This window comes from Pongo pygmaeus, chromosome 14, assembly GCF_028885625.2.
Source record: "Pongo pygmaeus isolate AG05252 chromosome 14, NHGRI_mPonPyg2-v2.0_pri, whole genome shotgun sequence".
Lineage (NCBI taxonomy): Eukaryota > Metazoa > Chordata > Mammalia > Primates > Hominidae > Pongo > Pongo pygmaeus.
Genome location: NC_072387.2, coordinates 76,159,613 through 76,182,065, shown reverse-complemented (window position 1 = coordinate 76,182,065; position 22,453 = coordinate 76,159,613). Strand labels below are relative to the sequence as shown.

The following is a 22,453-nucleotide window of genomic DNA, read 5'->3' as shown; positions in this document are numbered from 1 at the left end:
CACCTAGTCATATTTTCAAGGAACAAGTGATCTAAATGTGAACATCCCCTTCAAGACCAAAACATTTTTGCAGGATAATTTTAAGAAAAGCAGCCTACAATATTCAGCTCTCCAACCATTATGCATGACTCACTCCAAATAGGTTATTTAATCTGTTAGTACTGTTATGTTTAATTTGATTAGTCTTTTTGATGCTTCTCTAATTAAAAATGAAATGCCTCAGGTCCTATTACAATGTTCTAGTGATGTTTCATATGGGACACAGTCTCTTGCATTACTGTGATGGGTAGGTGCTGTACAGAAGATATTTCATTTTTGGCATACGAATAATGCTTCTCAGTAGTAGAGTGACTGCTAAGGTATTAATTTAACAGATATCTAATGAAAAGCATTCTGGCAAATTTCCCATCTCCCAGATAAAATAAAATAGTTTTATTTTAGAAAAGTGGTAATTATTTTAGTTCATCTTTATGATATACAGTTGGTAAAATGCATTTAATAAATGATAAATTTGTAATTCACTATTTGAATAATGTTTTTGTTCTCTTAGAATTTAGACTATAAATTCAGGATATAGACATGTATTTTTCTGTTTCCTCATGTTTACGTTGAACGTAGTGTGTGACTAATAAGTACTGGGGGGTGACAGTTCCATACGTAAATATTTGACATTACTTTATCATAGAGCTGATGTAAATAACATCATGATTAAAAGGGGCAATACAAATGATATATGAAGAAAAAATGTGGCACTATATTAAATACAGTCAGAATTTGTAAATTATTGCCAGCATGTCATACATATGTCTTCATTTCCTTTTTCTGTAGTTTTACATTGATGTAGGAAATTGTATTACTCACTTTTAAGTCATACGAATATAGTGATAAATATCACAATGTCTGTGAAATTCTTTTGAATCCATAGAAGGGTAACTGGCAGAGAAATAGAACTAAATATCTAATCTTTCTACTTCAGAGAAATGGAAGTCAAATAATCCAACATTTTACTTTACCCACTAGTTTCTACCTCCCGTCAATGGTGGCTAATCTGAGTTTGAATTACTTTTCTTTCAATTATTACTAGTAAAGGTCCAGTTGTAATGTAAATATGTCCTGAGGTATATTTTTGTCATCAAGGACAAGAAGTCACTGCAGGAGTCCAGAATTGTCATGAATTGGGCAATGCATACACAACTAAGAAAAAGAATATTGCAAATAGAATAGGATAAACTAGTAACAGAAGACTCTAGAACTAATAGGACACTCATCAAATAATAGCCATCATCAAAACCTGTTAGCTGGCATATATCAGTCTGAAAGCTATAAAAATGACATTGGAGATCTCTTGACTTCCAAATATACCTGTTGGTGCTGTTGTGCTGTAGCTAAGTGAAGTTAGCGTCCTGCCTAACAGGCTTTTATAGGCAATAGAGAGAAGAAAATGATTGAAAGGATTTCCCCACGGTGAGGTACCCACTGTGCCTCAGTATAATGGATTACAGCTGCTAATTTACCTGATTAGGTAAATTAAAGTTAAGGCTTTGGAGTCCTGTAGTTGGGGGTTTGAATCCATATTCTATACTAGCTGGGGACTTTGAGGAACTTATCAACCTTTCTAGGTTCGGTTTTATCTTAAAACAACAACCACTCCAACAATAATAGTAGTTAATTTTAGGGAAAAATTGAGGTTAGATCATATTAATATGTGTAAACCTCTTAGCACAGTACCTACCCATTAGTCAATAAATATAAGCTTTTATTTTTATAGTTATTTTAATTCACTTGATTAACTTGCTCTTCACATTTCCTGAACATCAATTAGTTAATTAGCAGATACGTAGTTTGGTAAAGTGACATCCAAAAGGATTTTATATTTGGACTCTTTAGAGACAGTCACATGCTCCTTACATTTTAAGGCTGGTAGGACATCTCTTTATTAAACAGAAAAATTCCAATGTATAGTGTTTACTATGTGATCTGTTGCATGTCTTTGTTTTATTGATAATAACTATATTGTATTTAATACATTCAACACTAAAAGCAAAAAAAAACTTGACTAAATACGAAGTATTTTTAAAAAGAGAACTAGTAGCAATGCAAGGCAGTTAACCATCAATAAAAACAGAGTTAGATCCGTTTAGTAAATAAATAAATGGTCTTGAGAGTCAACGATGGGTGGAATCTGCTGTGGGAGAGAAACAAATGCAGAGTGAGGGCTAAATCTCCTGACTAAATAAGTACCGACCAGACAAGGCACAGAAATGAAAAGGAATTTAACATACTCGGAGATTAATTAAAAATCCTAGATGCTTGATTCAGGGGAGGATCTAGGCTTTTTGTGACTTGAGGCTTATATATTTGTAGAGCTCTCTTTAAAGAAAAGAATACAAATTATAAGGACTTTGAAGAGGCCTGTACAAATGAAGGGACTTGCAACTTTTGTGTCAATTTCCCAATAAACCCACCTCTATCTAGCAAAAGAAATTTGCACTAAGTACAATGAGATAAGTAGGGTGAAATTATGAACAGCTCTGAAATCTGGAAGAGCAGTTTACAACTGTGTGTTAGAATTGTGCTTCTCAATGTACAGTCCCAGCATCAGACTCATATGCAAGCTTGTTGGGAAGGCAAATTCTAGAGCCCAACACTAAATTTTGTGATTCAGAAACTCTGAGACCAGTAGCCTGCGTTTTAACGAGGCCCTCAGTTGATTGAGATGAATGCTAATGTTTGATAATCACTGTGTAGAAGGTTAGGCTCTGAGCTGCTATAATGAAGATGTTTGGTAATAAATAAAAAAATACAAAAATAAAAATAAAATAGTTTTGTTTTAGAAAAGTAGTAATTATTTTAGTTCATCTTTATTACATACAGTCGATAGAATGCGTTTAATAAGTGATAAACTTGTGATTCAATATTTTAATGTTCTTATTCTATGAGAATTTAGACTGTAAGTTCAGGATATACTCCATGAATGAAAGGAGTTTAGGTGCACCGTGGGTATTCAGAATTGGCTAGATTAGAAGCAGATAGGCAAGTGATGATTCTCTTACACTGATAGCTATACAATGGATATAAGAAAATATGTAAGTAAAAAGGAATTGACCAGATATAATTGCTACATGTTGGGTAGAAGGAGACGGTTTATTTAAGATGAGTCTAGGCTTCCAGACTTCTTTTTAGACAGTAGAAGAGAAAGTCAGAAGAGGTGATTTGATGCAGAGTAAAGATAATATTGGTGGATGGAGGAAGTATAGAAAATTCTGTTTTCAATATGCTGACTCTTATTTATCACTGAGGGATATCTATGTAAAAAGTATGTAGTAGCCAATGGGGTAAAGAGGACTAGAATTTGTTGCCAGGACTGAAAATATAGAGTTAGGATGTTTCCCGAATAACAATAAAACAAAACAATATATAATTACACACAGTCTTCACCTCACAAAAAACAAACCAACAGATTGTGTACTAGCTGATTTCTCCTTGCCTAAATTGTTTACATAGAAAAGAAATGTGATACAGTTCTTTTCCCAGTGGGTAGCTAGTACTTAAAAGAAATTCCACTGTTAGTTATAGTGCTTTTTACTCTCCAGTAACTTTGAATAGGCTCTAGCAATTTTAACTGCTAAAAAGAATGTAAACAATAACAAAGGATTTTTGATAACTTTTCATTATTTTGTTCCATATTATTATGTTTTGTTTTATTCCCTTATTCCAAATCTATGCAACTGTATCCAACACTGATGAGAAATTATTCTAAGTTTAATAAAATGTATGTGTGCTTTTGCAGTATATACATAATAAATATATTTGTGTTTCATGAAGGATGCTAATATGAATGATGAAATAAGCTTCAATTTGAAGCCTTCCCATTGAGTACAATCACAGAAGACCAGAAGCATTTTCCATGTACCAGTTGTTCTAAAAGTAGTGAGATATTTTCATTTTATGTTTTTCATGAGATAAAGTAGATATATTCACAAATAACCCAACCATTCTCAAATTCAGGAAACACACTTGGAGAAAAGTTAACCATATGCACAAGGACTCAGAGATGCATCAGTCCTGGGATTTGTTCACACAAATTGTTGATCAGCACTTGTCAAAATGAGGAACATGGAAACAAAAGTGGACATTACCTGCACGCACATGAGGATTCTTATTCAAATTCCAATATAAACACGGCCTGAATATACAATATGATTCACAACTTTTTTGCTGAATGAGTGAATTTAAGTTATTTCTTATTCCTCTATATCCCATGCTCCCATAATGTTTTCAATTATGCTACAAATAACTGATGCAGAAGAATTTTAAAGCCAAATGAATACTATTTTACTAATAATTTTTACATTTTGTTATTAAATTTATATTTAAAATTAAATATTAAAAACCCCTCAGAAACCCACTGTCAATATGTTTTAACTCTTCTTTTCAGTCTTTATACTCATACATAAATGTATTAACAGATTTACTATCTTCCTATATGGAATATATTTGGGGTTTTTTACTCAAAATTTTATCTTTTAATACTTATAAATGTTTTTTACATTTTTACATATTTTTTGGTGGCTGTGGAATATTCAATGCCATAACATTGAACCAATGTTCTAAAATACTTTTAGCTATTTCAACCCTTAAACACTGCTGTTTTGGAAGTTTTGGAGAATAGCTCTTTCTACTGTTGTATACTTAGGAAGATTTTCCAGAAAAAATATTTCAGAATAAGTTTTGATACTCTCTGGAGTTTTTCAAGGTAATATGTTCATACACTGGTAGTAATGTTGAAGCATTAGTATATGCGAATACTTTGGATGTTGACACTGGAGGACAAATTAGGCTTAGATCAATTTTCGTTCTTTAAAAAGTATTTTCCTTTTGAAATTACATCATTTCCCTTTAAAATGGAATTCTATTATATGTTTGCAAAAATATTTGAAGTTACATTTTCCTTTAAATGTATAAATAAGTTATGAAATTGTAATTAAGTCATTACTATAAATAAGTCACTTATATCTTATTGAAATAAATACTATATAGCTATATATCAGATAAAATCAAATATATTAAATATAGTAATGTTCACTACATAATAGGAGCTAAACAAATGAAAATTACATCCAAATAAGTACTCCCAAAGAGACACTTTTAGAATAAATGACCTTAATTCAACTAAAACAGCTAAAACATCTCTGTTTTTAATATATCCCTTTACCAATCTGCTTTCTTCTTCTAGGTCATTGAGTTCTAAGTTATGGTGCAAGGACCTGTATGAAAGGGACTGCAGAAAATCGCCAGGGATATGACTACAAATACTTATTTCCAGATCCAACCAACCAAATCTTTAGAGATTGAAACTTGGCAATCAGTATTTTTGATACATTATTCAGGTAATTGTGATAATTTCAGCCAAGATTCAGAACCAATGACCTAGATTACCAGAGAAGCCTCTTCCATTTCTATTCCGGTTTTGTATTTTATACACTCCTCCACAATCTATCCTCCATGTTTCAAATTCTTTTAGGTTTTGGACTTAGGGTGTTATAATAATATTTCTCCTTATAAGATCCAATTTTTTTGTTTGTTTGTTTTGAGACAGAGTCTTGCTCTGTCGCCCAGGCTGGAGTGCGGTGGCGCGATCTCGGCTCACTGCAAGCTCCGCCTCCCAGGTTCACGCCATTCTCCTGCCTCAGCCTCCAGAGTAGCTGGGACTACAGGCACCTGCCACCACGCCTGGCTAATTTTTTTGTATTTGTAATGGAGACGGGGTTTCACCGTGTTAGCCAGGATGCTCTAGGTCTCCTGACCTCGTGATCCGCCTGCCTCGGCCTCCCAAAGTGCTGGGATTACAGGCGTGAGCCACCGCACCTGGCCTATAAGATCCAATTTTATACTCTTATGTAATGACGCCTACCACAGCTTTTTAGATTAATCATCTAAAAAGGCCATTCTGTCTAAGGCCATTCTGGCTATAGGGCAGGACTAAATACCTATGAAATAAGCAGAATTATGTTATTAAAAGAATATCAAAACACCCTACTCATACTTTGCTCTCACTGAGAAAATGCAATCATCATCTGTTACCTAGCTAAATGCATTTCTTTACTTTGGAAATTAGAAATAAGCATATTTGTGGAAGATATTTAAAATATATACGTTGCCATTATTATGGTTTAATTTAGTGTAATTGCCACTGTAGGAGGCACAAGGACCTTAAGATGAGTTTACTGGCAAGGATATGGGATGTCAAACATAGTGAGCATACACGGAATGTTTGGGGAAAGTGAAAGGTATTCCTAAAGTTTTAAAGTATGAGTGTGTGTGCATTTTTGTGTTTCTGTGTGTGGGGAATGAGTTCTAATGACAAAGTAGTAAGTATTATCTGAAATTGTTGCATAGAAAATCCTCCTTAGCTCTGTTTTTATATAGTAAGTTGCTAGCCCAGCAAACTTACCTAAATCTTCAAAATGAGTGGCCAATTATTTAAAGCGAACTCAAATAATAAAAGAAAATCCCCTGACTTCACCAAACAACTTCTCTTCCCTACTCCTTTTCCTACAACTTTTTTTTTTTTTTTAAGAGAACAGAGTTTTGGGAATGGGGCTCTTCTATTCAATCAATGGGGAAAGCAAATGGATGTTCCCACATGCAGAAATGTCCGTGATTCTGCTTGCCTTAATTTTTGAATATTCCTCTCCTCTACTGATAGTTTTTAACAGAAAACACTTGGAACACAGTATCTGTTCTCTTTCTCCTATGTCCTCCTTTTTACAAAGGGGACTTAACTTTTCTATCAGCTAAATTACAGAGAGGAGGAAAAAGATCCCAAAAATAATTTGGAAAGGAATATTTATTGCTAGGTGGACCACTTCAAAATAGTCCCCTTTCTCCCTTAAATTTAGAGAAAAATTCAAAGATTGCTTGGACAACGCTGATAATAATAGCTAAAGCATTTATTTATTATTATTTGTCAGGAATAACAAGAGGCCTAAATAAAATATCTCATTTAATCATTCCCCAAATCCCATAAATTTGATACTGTTTCTTTATCTACTTTCTGCTAAGAAAATTGAAACACAATTCAAGAAACATTTCCAAACTCACACATTTTCCCAAGTGAAAAAACTGGATTCCAACCTGGACTCCATGGAAGCCCATACTGTACTGCTTACTGCCAAATTTTTAAAACGTATTTATTTTGAAATATGTTATAACAAAAATGCATGCTATACATTTCTTTCTTTCTTTTTTTTTTTTTTTTTTTGAGACGGAGTCTCTGTCACCTAGGCTGGAGTGCAATGGCACAATCTCAGCTTGCTGCAACTTCTGCCTCCTGGGTTCAAGCGATTCTCCTGCCTCAGCCTCCTGAGTAGCTGGGACTACAGGCGCCCACCACCACGCCTGGCTAATTTTTGGATTTTTAGTGGAGACAGGGTTTCACCTTGTTGGCCAGGCTGGTCTCGAACTCCTTACCTCAGGTGATCCACCCAGCTCGGCCTCCCAAAATGCTGGGATTACAGGTGCGAACCACCACAACTGTCCTATAAATTTCTTTTTTAAAAAAATTTAAGAAGCCAATATTTTGTGGGAATATTTTAAAGGAATCTGATAATTAATGTATCATATTGTGAAAAGTCTTTCAATATATAGTCAAACTTTTAACCATATGTTTGCACTAAGCAAATGTATATAACAAAGAAAAAAAAGTTAATTTTTACCTCTGTGACCGAATCCCTTCTAGTAAATAAATCAGGGTCCTGATAACACCACACTACATAATAGGGATGTTTTTCACAGGCATTTTTCTCTTTTCAGTTTCTCAAAGAACTTCATCAAAACTAACGGGACTATAGAGAAGATTTATCAGAGGCTCAGTCAGGTCTGTTACATTTCCCCTGCACATGGGAACGGGCACATCCATCTGCCTTCCCTAGAGACTAGCAGGATAGAAAACTCGTGACAGATATACCTTTTAAAGAGACTATTTTTTAAAATAAAGGCTTTTCCTTCCTATGCTATCTCTAATAATGAGGAGCAATCATTAAAAGCGTTCCTGTAAAGTGTTATTTAATTTTGTAGTTATAATGAATAGACTAGAGAGTAAAACATCTTGAGTGTATCATGAGTAATTTTGCAGTGGGGACAGGCTCTTTGGCAGTGCATGAAGTAATAAAAGTTCCTGCTTCATACTACATTGGTTCTCTTTTCATCTTCATTTAAGTTGTTGGATGTGATGTTTCCAGGTACATTCAAAGTCCCGAAATGCTAAATCTATCTAATAATATGTGTATCCATCAAGGGCTGATTAATATTAAGAAACATATTTTGTGTAGATATCCTCACATAGAATAAAAGAGTGAAATGCGAAAGTAAACTTGTACCATTATAATTCCTTAAAACAATGTGATAACAATACATGTTAATAATAAACATACTATGCAATAAGGAGAGGAATCTTTTTTTTTTCTTTTTTACCATTACTTAAAGTTGTCAAAGCCCAATTCAAAGGGCCAGAATGTATTTTTATATATATAAAATGGCTTTTTAGTAATCAGATAAGACCTTTGTTGCAAGGAAGTTATTTGTAGTCGCTTTTGGCATATAACAATACTTACATCAGTATGTTTGCTCTGTACAATGAATTTCTAAATCATATACACTTACCATGTATGTGTATGTGTATACAATCACAATTGTGAGAAAGCTCCTTAAATAAACCAGGTCAACCAGTCTGATGGGGAGACTGAGGAAAATGGGTCTGGTAAAGGTCAAGGTGATTTTATAAACCGATTAGTGGCTCCATTAAAATCATCTCTAAATTTGATTTCTACATTTAACATTAAAAACAAACATAAAAAAAGCCTCCATGTACACACGGAGTACAGAAAGGCCCAAGACATAGATGGCTGAAAATGAAAAAAAATACTAGTAATTGCTGTTAAAGAACTAGAAAATAAAAGAACCAGATCAGATAGCCTGATAATTGATGGACTGGTCAATATGTCCCATTTTGAACACAATTTATTATATTTTTAAATTAGAGACAAAAATACCAAAATAAAACTGTTAATTAAAAGTAGAGTTGGATGGCAAATATACAGAAAAAAAAGAAGTTCATAGAAGATTAAATTCTCAGGAAGAATAACTTTATTTCGGTGAAAGTTAAGTTCTGAGAAATTAGATTTAGCACATCACTAGTCCTGTTTGGAAACAAAACAGAGATCATTATTGATCTCTAAAAATTGGTGAGGGTTTTTTTTTAATCTTCTTAAAAAAGAGAAATGAGAAATGTAAATATTTAATTCTTAGACTTGATTAATTGTAAAATTAATTTTAAAACAGAATAGTGACTTTTAGTACAGACTTAATAAATTTAAAAATTCAGACGAACATATTTGATTACCATTCTAGCAGTATAAAATACAATATCACGTATATGTGTAGATTATAAGCATAAGCATTTTAATATAAATTTTGAGAACTTCACTGTATCCATTTATAAATTTGAGTTTAATTAGGAAGTTATTGACTAGCTTATGAATTTATATAAGCAGCTTTAAAATCCTTAGTAAATATCTGTTTCATAGTGAGGTTATTGACATAGCAAATTAAATTTTTAATAATAAATATTTTTCTTAATAATTACTCTGCTTTCTATATTTTAACAATTAGTGGTGTGGCTTTACATAAAACCAAACATTTTGAATCTTTTAAAATTTTCACCCCAAGGAAATCTGAAGATAAAGACATTCTACAAGAGAATCTAACTAGCTTACTTCTTATATAACTAGTGTGGCTGTAACTCTTTCTGAAAACAAGGAGCACATTTCTTGGCAGTATTTCACATAATAAATATTTATTTAACAAGTGATTCAATACAGTGGAAACCCACATTTTTGGACAAGAACCAGGAACTATCAATAAGCTGAAAATCTTCCTGATCATGACTAAATTCTTACAAGTTTTCTGCCATGTAGTTACCTGTACTGGGAGAAATTAAAACAAGGCAAGAAAGAAGTAAAAGCGAAAGAAGCCTAATATAGCGAATATATCCAAGTTTGGGAGTGACAAAGATGGTCTCCTCAAGGTTCTGCTCTTAAGCAGGGTACCTGGGATTCACTGTTACCTTAGGGGACTCTGCTGTCCCCTCTGCCCCACTAAGCGTACACAGCCCCATCTGTTCCTGCTGTTTCTTAGATCCCATGTTGCCCTCTCTCTATCTTTCAGTCACAGCCAAACAACACTGGTCCTAATTAAACCAAGGGGATTGACATTCTCTCCTAGCTACTTAGAATGCTGTACCAAGAGCATTCTCAGACCATGCCAGCCAGGGAACAAGCCACTGCTTTTCCCTTATTGGGATTTCTCTCTACCCTTGTTTTGTAAGTAGTGAGAAAGTAGCAAACTAAAACTTGGGATTCCCTGCAGCATGGCATAGCTCCCTATTCTTGCCCCTTTACAACTGGTGACATCATTTTTGAGGACATAATTCTTAAAACTTTCAAGACACAATTTTTAAGTGTTGAATTCAGTTTGAAAATCAGTTTGCTGTTTTACATTAAATACTAATTAATGTGGTCAATAGAAGCACATAACTATATTTGAATCTTAATCCAAACATCAAATCTCCACTTTTATTTATGTACGTTGTTATAAAAACAAGCTTATCGGCTCTCTAGTTGGAAAATAAACATTTGAATCAGACACACTTATTTGTGTATTGAACTTATTAGCTATGTGACTTTGGCAAGATAGTTTAACTTTCTAAGTCTTGGTTTAATTTTTTGTGAAATTTAACTTTCTAAGTCTTGGTTTAATCTTTTGTGAAATGTGGGTAGTTGTAATTGCTATTCCTCATCTACCATTTTGTAAATAAATACTTAGAAAACTGATAGGCCCATAGTAAGTATTTGATGAATGCAAGTCAGAAACTACCAACAAAGATTTTCTATAGATGACTTTAGCACTTTAAAAGGATCAGGAAAGTAACATTTTAAAACAGAAGAAAATATTTTTATATTTGTTTCTTAGCTTTACACTATTTAAAAGTACTGTGAATATAATCACTTGGTCATGAATTAATCTGGAAATCCCCTTTTTAGCATGGATAGAAATTAAGAATGGTATTAGTTTCTTGTTGCACAAAGAAATATTGATTCTATTATTTGTGAAATTTATTTTCCTAGAAACGTGATTGAAGAATAGGAATGATGTCAAGTTACCTATTCCTTTAACAGTTAAATATATTTAGTTTAACTGTATAAAAACTTTTTTCTTAAACAGTTAAATATATTTAGTTTAATGGTATAAAAACTAATTATATTTAGTTTAAAAATTCAAAGAATGTAGAACCTTGAAGTATAGTCCTTAGAACTATAATTGGGTTTGCTCTTCTTCCTTCACTTCTTTTTTTAAGGGATCTTCCTTTTCTACTGGCATCTATTATCAATATTTCTACTATTTGCTGCTGACTGAAACCTGTATCTCAACTTTGCCTGACATTTCAGGCTGAATTAATTGAATTTAGATATTAAATGACATATTAACTGGGCTTTGAAGTGTAAGTGTTTGTTTGTGAGACTGAGGACAAATGAATAACATGTACAGTCTGAGCAAAGGCAGAGAGATAGGCAAGAACCCAATTTGTTTGGGAAGATGTTCTAAAGGATGATTGGCTAGGGAAATGGCTGTTATTACAGGATGGACAGAAGGTTGATTTTGATCGCAAAGGACTCTGAGCATTTCAGAGGAGTTTATGGTTTATCTCGGGTTATATCTGTAGTTGATAACAATTGACTGAAGTATTTTGTTGCTCTTTATTTAATTTTTTTAATTAAGCCTTAATAATATGACATTTTGTGGCTCTTTCATTGTGTAGAGACTGCATGGGCAGCATTAGAAAGAATGAATTGAAGAACAACAAGGAATAAAGGAAAGAAGAACAATTAGAATTTAATTACAACAGTCTGAGTGGAAGGTTGATGAGAAACTAAACTGATAATTGAGTGTAAGGGCTGGTTATAAGAGACATTGCAGAGACCACTGGCAGGAATGTGTGAGTAGAAGTGGACCTGGCTAACTATGAGGAAGAGGGAGAAGTCAACGATGCCTGAATTATGTTTTCTTTTATTTTGGCAACTGCTGAGATGAAAACTTTGTTTCTTTCACCAACTAAGTAAAAAGGGGAAGAGGAAGTTTGAAGAAGTAAGGGAGATGTATAGGTTTAATTTGGGAGTATATTGATCTGAGTGATACACACACACACACACACAGGTTGGAATCACAATAGGAAGTAGGATTGTGAGAGTACAGAACTCAGAAGAGTGAGTAGAGCTATAGACAGACATTTTAAAACTACTAGCTAATTGGCATGTGTGGTAGTTGAAGACCCATTTATGGAGTTTCCCAAAGAACAACTCTATTGGTTGACACATTGCTATTAATTTTCTTCAATTCCAAGAGCTCCTTAAACCAACCATCTCCAGATTATCATCTCCTTGCTATTCCTGCCCTCTTCTAAGCTCCTTGATTTGTTCCTCGGCCCTGGCACATTCTCTTCTCACTTGTGGACACTGTTGCCATTCTGTAAACTGGATTAATCATTATTTACCCTGAAGGCCCCAGTGGGTGTCCAATTTAGATAATTTTTCATATAAAATTTTCTCATATCACTTTGCACTGTCATTGTATAATATCAACAATCACAGTCTGCATCTACATGTCTTTATGATTGCATTGTGAGTGCTATGAGAATTAAACAAACAAACAAACACAAACTGACAGGTTTCATCCTCACTCTTTTCTAGTGTTTCATGTAACCTGGCCCAGAATTTTTATTTTTTCTTTCTTTTCATCCTGATATGGTTTGGTTGTTTTTTTCCCTCTAAATCTCATGTTGAAATATGACCTCCAGGCCAAGCGTGGTGGCTCATGCCTGTAATCCCAGCTCTTTGGGAGGCCAAGGTGGGCAGATCACGAGGTCAGGAGATTGAGACCAGCCTGGCCAACATGGTGAAACCTCATTTCTACTAAAAATACAAAAATTAGCTAGGCATGGTGATGTGTACCTGTAGTCCCAGCTACTCGGGAGGCTGAGGCAGGAGAATCGCTTGAAGCCGGGAGGAGGAGGTTGCAGTGAGCCGAGATTGCGCCACTGCACTCCAGCCTGGGCAACAGAGTGAGCCTCCATCTCAGAAACAAAACAAAACAAAACAACAAAACAAAACAGACCTCCAGTGTTGGTGATGAGCCTAATGGGTGGTGTCTGGGTCATGGGAGTGCATCCCTCATGAATAGCTTGGTGCTGTCTTCCTGGTAATGAGTTCTCCCTCTATGAGTTCACATAGGATTTGGTTGCTTAAAAGAGCCTGGCACCTTCTCCCTCCCTTTCTTGCTCCTGTTCTTGCCATGTGATATGCTGGCTTCCCTTCACCTTCTGCTATAATTGTAAGTTTCCTGAGGCCCTCACCAGAAGTAGATGCCAGACCATGCTTGCTGTCCAGCCTGTAGAACCATAAGCCAGATAAACCTCTTTTCTTTATGACTTACCCAGCCTCAGGTATTCCTTTATAGCAAAGCAAATGAATGAACACACTTCCTAAATAAAAGATTCCGTTAATGAATGGATAAGTTTCTTTTGGATATAGCCCAGTTTTCAAGTTCCAATATAATAATATTACCTTAAGTCTGTGTTATCTCTTGAAAGGAATATTTAGGAGTCTAATAATCACCTCCCACATTTCCAGTGTCTTTCATATCTAATCAAACTTAACCACCACTTCAAAGCACAATGCTATTCCTGTCAACAACTCTTTTTCTCTGTTCTTTTCTTCCTTGATGCTAAACACTTAGTTTTCAATTCTATACTGAATTTTCTATAAAATCTTTTAACTTTGCATTTGGAATAAGGTCTCGACCTAACTTGTTAGCTTTTTCTTTCATGATTCTGCAAGAAACCATACACTCACTAGCCAAACAGGACTATTCACATTTGGACACTTTCATTTGGGGATTTCATAATACTATCAGTTTACTTGTACATTTATTCAGTAAACATTTTTGTGTGCTTACTGTATGTCAGTTTGGTACTAGGCTCTGAGCATAAACATAAACTTAATTTATAATGTTGATGCTATTTCCTTTCTTAGAATACTCTCACACTAGCAATGCTTATTAAAATTCTTCACATATCAAATTACTTATTCCTTTAACAGTTAAATTTACTTAGTTTAAAAGTTGAAAGAATGTAGTAGAATCTTTTTTCAAATATCTCTTTCTCAGTGAGGCCCATCTCACCCACCCTAATTAAAACTATAATCACTCATTCCCGGCATGAAGAACTCAGAATCCCAACTATCCTGTGCTTTTTCTTTTTTTTAAACACTAATGTTCTAACACGTCATATAACATATCTATTACTGTGTATTGAATATTATTTGCCTGTACTCACTAGAATACAAGCTTCACAAGGGCAGAGAGTGGTAACTATTCACCAATGTACTCCAACTACCTGGAAAAATAGTAACATTCAATAAAATGTCCTGCTGGTAAGATACTCTCTTAATGAAACCTCCCCTGAGAACCCAAATTCAGTTTACATAGCATTTTCTTTGTGCCTGTCAGGTAAGACAGATCATTTTCCTTTATTGTATCTTCCCATTAAATACAAAGCTCTGCAAAACTAGACAGTGTTGTTCACATATTTGTATCTTCTGGAGAGTTTAGCCCATCAGCTGAGTTAATTGCAAATAATTATTAAAAAAAATGAAGTTAATACACTAACACATAGTACACAGTGAAAATAATCTGTATCACTTTTCAAATATTGTGACCCAGTTGGGTCTAAGTAAATTATTGTTTTCTTCATTTAGGTTCTTTTGGTTTGAATTCAGTATATCAGAGGATTTTTAGACAGCAGTAATGCAGATGATATGTTCTCTCTGAACTGCTCGAGTATATTTGATATACATAATTTTTCAATCTTTTTATAGAATGAGATTGAGGTTTGCCTGAAAGAAGAAAAGCTCGAGAAACAGTAGTCTTTGCTACAGGAAGATACACTATAACAGATGTTCTTTTCTTTTTTTATAGTCACAGAAAACCATCTTAACTTTGTGAAATTAAAGGGTAGAACTGACACAAACATGGAACAATTCTAACTTCCTAACCCAACCTCAAAACTTAGGATTTGAAAATTGGTTACAGCTGTTCCTTTCTGTTTCTTAGGGTTTTGTTGTTGTTACTGTTGTTTTTTTCCCTTAGTGGTGGACACTTTTATGCACCAGCACTCAAGCAGAGTCTCTCACTGCAGGTGCATTTACCATTTGGGGACCATGCTGCCCTTGTTTTATTAGCCTGAGCAGTTTCAAAAACCTCACTTCGCCCGTGGTGCTTGTGAATATATCACTGTCCACCTCTTTTGCCTTTTGTATTTACCATGTCTTACGCTTCAGCGTTTCCGATGCCCTTGAGAAGCCATAACCATGCTTTACATTTGAAAGAGTGCCAGCTCATTTAATCAGGCTGAGTTTGAGAGGCATGGATGAATTTATTCTATCTAACATTTAATAAAAAATAATTTAAAAATGTGACTTATGCCATGACATGCTTAGCATTACCCTTCCGGGTTTAAATTTGAGAGTTGTCAGCGCCCTCCGTGGTCTGGAAACTGACATGTTATCAATCAAGTGCGTGGGTGACAAGGCCGATGATGTCCTCCCAAGGCTCTTGTTTAATAATTAATTTTTCATTGCAGGCATGTTCAGTAAATGGATTACAAAACTTAAGCCCGTTTAAAAGGTTTTAGAAATTCATTATTAGTTTTAAAAGATGAATGCACAAATTAACTATCCATGATAGATGAGGCATACCAAATATAGCCAGGTCCTATGTGGTTTCGGCTTATATTTATATATAGTGTAGAGTAGGGTAAAAAGTCAGTACAGTTTTATAGAGAATGTCACTGAATCACCGAGGAAGTGATTCTTTTCAAAGGAGACTCAAAAAAGGAGATCAGATGACAAAATTGTGCTTTGAACATTTTCATCTTTTCTGTTGCTCTCAGAAGTCCCCAGCCATCTAGCCTCTGGACAGGCTCAGCGCTATTTCTGGAGTCGGTACCTCAGCTTGTTTTTTCCACAGAATAATACTATGATTTAGAATGAAAGAATTCTTATCAGTTATCACATCTTAATTTCCTTAATTCAACGTCAGTGCCAGTTTTTAAGCTGTTATCTTTCAGCTCCAAACCCACCAGCTTTGTGATTCCCGGGCTAGTCTCAGCGCTCTGCATATCCGCTTTGCCATCTGGCTTCTTATTAAGTTTGGCCAGCAGGGCACGCTAGAGGGAGACCGAATGGCGGGGTGAGGGGAGCTACTGCGTCCGGCTTTGCAGTCCGTTCCTTTCAGGGTTGCTGCAGCAATGGCACTTCATCCTGGCAGCAGCCATTTGCTGGTTGCAGTGCCAGTTTCTTGGTTTCTTTTTTGCATTCCTGGAATCAGTTTCATCACTCTCCCTTGGAGTTACCAAGAGTCGCCAGTCAGTTTCCTCTCCGTAGAAGGCTGAGTCCCAATTCCATAGGGCTCTGTGCCAGTCTTTTAGTTTCTGATAACCCCGAAATCCTTCCTTCTGTTTCCTAAGCTATACAGGTATTCTAGTTTTTCTCGCAATTTTTCATTACTAGGCTACATCAGTGTCCTTTTTCTTTCTGTCTTTTTCTCACTTTTTGTTTGTACCTTCAGTCCTCCAACAATTAACAATTCCCCATGTTAAATTCTCTCTGTATTCCCAACTAGATCTCGGCTGATGCAAATGCCGTAGACAATCAATCGATCAATCAATCAGCAAATCCAATTTCCCTCTAGCTACTAAAGGGACTTAATATTATTGAATGATTATAGAATTCTGATCCCATTTATCTCAAGCCATTGAAAATATTTTACGTGTGATTATAAGATACGTAATTTTAAAAAATGATTTTCTAAATCAGGATTCTTACCAGATTATTTCACAGCTTATTCACTCATTGATTGCTTTCCTCCCACCCTTGTTAGCTTTTGTATGCCTGTCCTGCATTTTAAACCAAGGTATGAGGAGGATGAAGTAAACAGTAAATAGTATGATAGTGGCCAAAACTTTGAATCTTTTTCCCTATTCATCATCCTTGTGCAAGTTGGTAGGGAGGTCCACTAATCCAGCCTCCCCACTCCCTGTTCCTTCAAAGTAAATGAGAAGCTTCAGGTAAAAAGCAGAGAAGCTACCCAAGTTCTTTTCATTTCTTTTTTCATCATACTAATAATTTTGCTTTCTGAAATGATTACTCTTACAAGCAGTAAATATATTTTTTAGGAAGTTAGAATCATTGATGTCACGTTTTCATATTCAGTATCCCAAGTAAATATCAGGTAAATTCAGGAAAATAAATACAACCATTTTCTTTGTTAATTGTTTTTAAATTTAATATATGTTCATTTATTCTTTTAAATACATATTTCATAAATGGTGACTATGTATTCCCTGATATAAAAACTAAGTATTTTTAGTGGGAAATTCTTTGTGGAATCACTCAAATGATAACTAGTGTTTAGCAATACTTCTGTTTCATGAGACGAGCCACTTCATGAAGATTGCAAATTATTTGTTGTCCCCTCTAGAGTTCATTTCATGGGAAATTTAAGTTTTATTGTCTTAACTTTAATGTTAAACATTTCCTTCACATATGGTATGGCCAGACATGTTTTCTTCTTTACTGCTATTTTACATTTTAGATGTAGTCCATTCAGGATCTTTTCTTTGTTTAGGAGTCAGAGCTTGAAGTGACACTACACTTTCACTCTTTATCTCTGATTTACATGCTAATAAAGACAACTGATAGACGATAATATGATATACTTTGGCCCTAGAAGATCCTTAATGAGGAAATTCTGTGGCCTGTTTTCTCTTCTGTGCTATTTTTTGTCTTCTAAGGCAGGCATTTTTATCAGTTCAGTTTGTTGGTGTGACTAGTTCAAACTTGTTCAGGGCTTTATGTCTGAAATAAGTAATCCATTAGCCTATATATATATATATATATATGTGTATATATATATGTGTGTGTGTGTATATATATACGTATATATACACACATATATATGCATGTATATATACGTATATATACGCATATATGTGTGTATATATACGTATATATATATGTATATATACACACACACACACACATATATATATATATAAATAAAACCAACCATTATAATTGTCTAAGAATGTCAGGGAGTTGTGAAGTGGAAACAAATTAAAAAGAGTTCCAAAATTAAAAGAGCTCATCTTCCAACAGAAGTGTGCTGACATATACTAAAGAATAAATGAATTAATATCACAAAAGAGGAACAGAAGTTAAAGAGAAGACCATTGTTTAGATGGAGTCAGGCTGGTGCACTGCCAAGGAAAGCAAACAAGATTTCTGAAGGCTTGGTATGAATTTCGGCTTGCATCGTTCCGCTGGGGGGGGGGGGGGGGTGGTTTCCCCAATATCATGTTAGATCCATAGCCTGTTCTTGACAGAGTGGCAGGATATTTCCTCCACTGTACTCTTACCACTAACATAGATGTAAAACACAGTAAGTACTCAGAAAATACTTGAAGAGAGCACTCATCAGTAGAGATGATCGAAACATTTGTTTTTCTAAGGGAATATTTTTGCCTTTCTTCTTCCAGAATCCTCTGGTTATAATCTGCTCACTGTTAGGTCACCAGTCATAAAACATTATGTAGAGGTTACTGGTCATTATCCTAATATATTTATCAAAAAATCTGGAGTATATGAAACTGCCTTTCATTGTAACATTAGACAAAAACAACATTTATTCTATCAAATACAGACTTAAAACTGCCACCAAATTGGAAGAATATGATCTTAAATTAAAAAAAACCCATATACTTAAACACAATAGTCTATCTTTATCTACCTTCCTAAACATTAATGCATGAGACTTCTCTTAATATCATGAATATGCACTATGATTTTTATGTTACCTCTTTTTCTTGTTTCCATTTATATTTATGCTAGTGAAATTTATTAGTATCCTTCATTGAAACACTATTATTTTCCGTGCAGGAAAATATTTTATTTCCTTTATGAAAAGGATGCTTTACTTCTGAAATACAGAATTCATTTTGTTTCGGGTTCTGTTTGTTAGTTTCCACATGAACTTCATTCTAAATGTTCATTCAAAATTATTTTTCAGACTTGAGTTCAGGTGAAAATGTTAATGGAATTAAAAAGTAGTTAGTCAAATGAAATTGCAATATATAAGTCAAATTTGAAGAAAACTGAATTAATAAAGGATTCTAAGTTTATAAAGAAATCAAAATTATGCTTTTGAAAATATTACGTAACTGGAGAAAGTAATTTTATTTTGAGATCTCTCATGATTCTTTAATATACATTTTTTCTTATTAGTATGTGACTTTTTGGTAACATATATAGGATACAGTTAATTTTGGTAAGACTACATAATTCATACATTCTTCGTCTTGACATACATGATCAAATACTTTATAACGTCCTCTAGCCTTGCTCTTGTCCACTGCAATGGAAAAAAAAATGTGTCTCATCTACTCTTCTCTATTTATAGTTTTTAGATAGTAATGGATTGATCTTACAAAATTGGGTTTACACCTGCTGATGTCTTGGAGCTCCCTCTTAATTCTGTCATATATAGAGATAAGTTATGGACTGTTGACAGATTCAGGACACTGTATCACAGAAAAATAACATGAAAATATATTACCAACTCTGGTCCAGATGAGATGTATAACTGGCAAGCTGGAGTCAAGGACGTATTTTTTTTAAAAAACACACTAATATTAAAAATATATTCAGATGAGCCTTCTGGAAAAGAAAATTAACATTAAACAATAATAAGGAAACCAAACTTGATAGAGAGATAATAATGCCCAGGTCCCAATTTCATGGATATTTTATGTGGTAAGCGTATTGTTGACTAGAAAAAGTTATCTGTTATAAACAACATGGATCATTTTTGTCAAAGTTTGGATAAGTAGGAGTTGGAAGATGGAAATATATTGATTATCTGCTGGATGATGATTACATCAAATTAAGTAAACATAAATATTATTATTACTAGAAATTCAGTGTGGAAACATCTACTTTACCCTCTTCAGAGATGTGAATTTTTGAAGTGAGAAATTGCTATCAATTGTGTTTGCCACTGAATTATATATATATGTATATTTATGTATATATGTTTTCATATATATGTGTATATATGTATATATTTGTTTTATATATGTGTATATATGTTTTTATATATAAAAGAATATACATATTGTGTATATATGAGTATATACAAGAATATGATATATTAATGATATATTCTTTTACATATAAAAAAGAATATGATATATTAAGCAAATGTAAGAACCTAACTTATATGTATATGTATATGTATCTTCTTACATTTGCTTAATATATTCTTTTAGAATATTAAAAATGTTATATTCTTTTGAGAGAAGGAAAGAGAGAGAGATGATGAACTGTATTAACAAGTACTGTCACTCAAGTTTTCACCAATCCAGGCATAGCTAATGCTTGGAGTTTGTTGCTTATAATTGTTCAAAATATTCCAAGTTGTAGAACTTTATTCTGTTTACCACTCAAGATATAAAGACATACAAGATGATTATTTAGGCTTCACCCAGTTTAGCCTTTGGATTAATGGGGTCATTCACAGGACTATTATTAAAATTTGCTAAGGCTTTAAACATTTTGCAGATAATTACAGAAAAACAAAATGAAGAAACCCAAAACATTTTTTCTTCCATCTTAAATATCTTTGTTAGTTACAAAGAGTTAATGATACATTTATTATACTGCTATGGACTGAAAATTTTATTATCAGTCTTCGAAATGTGCTGTTACAGAGTGCTTATTTGTTTCTTCTAAGAAAATGGCCTAGGCACTTAGCAGAATAGTAATTCTTTTTTTTTCTTCTTTTTTTTTCTTTTATTATTATTATTATTATTATTATTATTATTATTATACTTTAGGTTTTATGGTACATGTGCGCAATGTGCAGGTAAGTTACACATGTATACATGTGCCATGCTGGTGCGCTGCACCCACCAACTCGTCATCTAGCATTAGGTATATCTCCCAATGCTATCCTTCCCCTCTCCCCCCACCCCACAACAGTCCCCGAAGTGTGATGTTCCCCTTCCTGTGTCCATGTGTTCTCATTGTTCAATTCCCACCTATGAGTGAGAATATGCGGTGTTTGGTTTTTTGTTCTTGTGATAGTTTACTGAGAATGATGGTTTCCAATTTCATCCATGTCCCTGCAAAGGACATGAACTCATCATTTTTTATGGCTGCATAGTATTCCATGGTGTATATGTGCCACATTTTCTTAATCCAGTCTATCATTGTTGGACATTTGGGTTGGTTCCAAGTCTTTGCTATTGTGAATAATGCGGCAATAAACATACGTGTGCATGTGTCTTTATAGCAGCATGATTTATAGTCCTTTGGGTATATACCCAGTAATGGGATGGCTGGGTCGAATGGAATTTCTAGTTCTAGATCCCTGAGGAATCGCCACACTGACTTCCACAAGGGTTGAACTAGTTTACAGTCCCACCAACAGTGTAAAAGTGTTCCTATTTCTCCACATCCTCTCCAGCACCTGTTGTTTCCTGACTTTTTAATGATTGCCATTCTAACTGGTGTGAGATGGTATCTCATTGTGGTTTTGATTTGCATTTCTCTGATGGCCAGTGATGGTGAGCATTTTTTCATGTGTTTTTTGGCTGCATAAATGTCTTCTTTTGAGAAGTGTCTGTTCATGTCCTTCGCCCACTTTTTGATGGGGTTGTTTGTTTTTTTCTTGTAAATTTGTTGGAGTTCATTGTAGATTCTGGATCTTAGCCCTTTGTCAGATGAGTAGGTTGCGAAAATTTTCTCCCATTTTGTAGGTTGCCTGTTCACTCTGATGGTAGTTTCCTTTGCTGTGCAGAAGCTCTTTAGTTTAATTAGATCCCATTTGTCAATTTTGGCTTTTGTTGCCATTGCTTTTGGTGTTTTAGACATGAAGTCCTTGCCCATGCCTATGTCCTGAATGGTAATGCCTAGGTTTTCTTCTAGGGTTTTTATGGTTTTAGGTCTAACGTTTAAGTCTTTAATCCATCTTGAATTGATTTTTGTATAAGGTGTAAGGAAGGGATCCAGTTTCAGCTTTCTACATATGGCTAGCCAGTTTTCCCAGCACCATTTATTAAATAGGGAATCCTTTCCCCATTTCTTGTTTTTCTCAGGTTTGTCAAAGATCAGATAGTTGTAGATATGTGGCATTATTTCTGACGGCTCTGTTCTGTTCCATTGATCTATATCTCTGTTTTGGTACCAGTACCATGCTGTTTTGGTTACTGTAGCCTTGTAGT

The 22,453-nt window shown here is 34.2% G+C and overlaps 1 protein-coding gene and 1 long non-coding RNA gene across 5 annotated transcripts in view; one reads left to right on the top strand and one right to left on the bottom strand.

Annotated features, from left to right (window-relative positions):
- The window catches only part of PCDH9 (protocadherin 9), a 935,212-nt gene that overhangs the window by 218,899 nt on the left and 693,860 nt on the right, over positions 1 to 22,453 (top strand). The gene's annotated exons all lie outside the window — the stretch shown is intronic.
- On the bottom strand, positions 9,838 to 20,006 carry LOC129011592 (uncharacterized). Its single transcript, XR_008493371.1, has 3 exons — positions 19,786 to 20,006; positions 14,450 to 14,509; positions 9,838 to 9,986 (listed from the first exon to the last, which is right to left on the bottom strand). It is a non-coding gene; the product is annotated as an uncharacterized LOC129011592 (long non-coding RNA).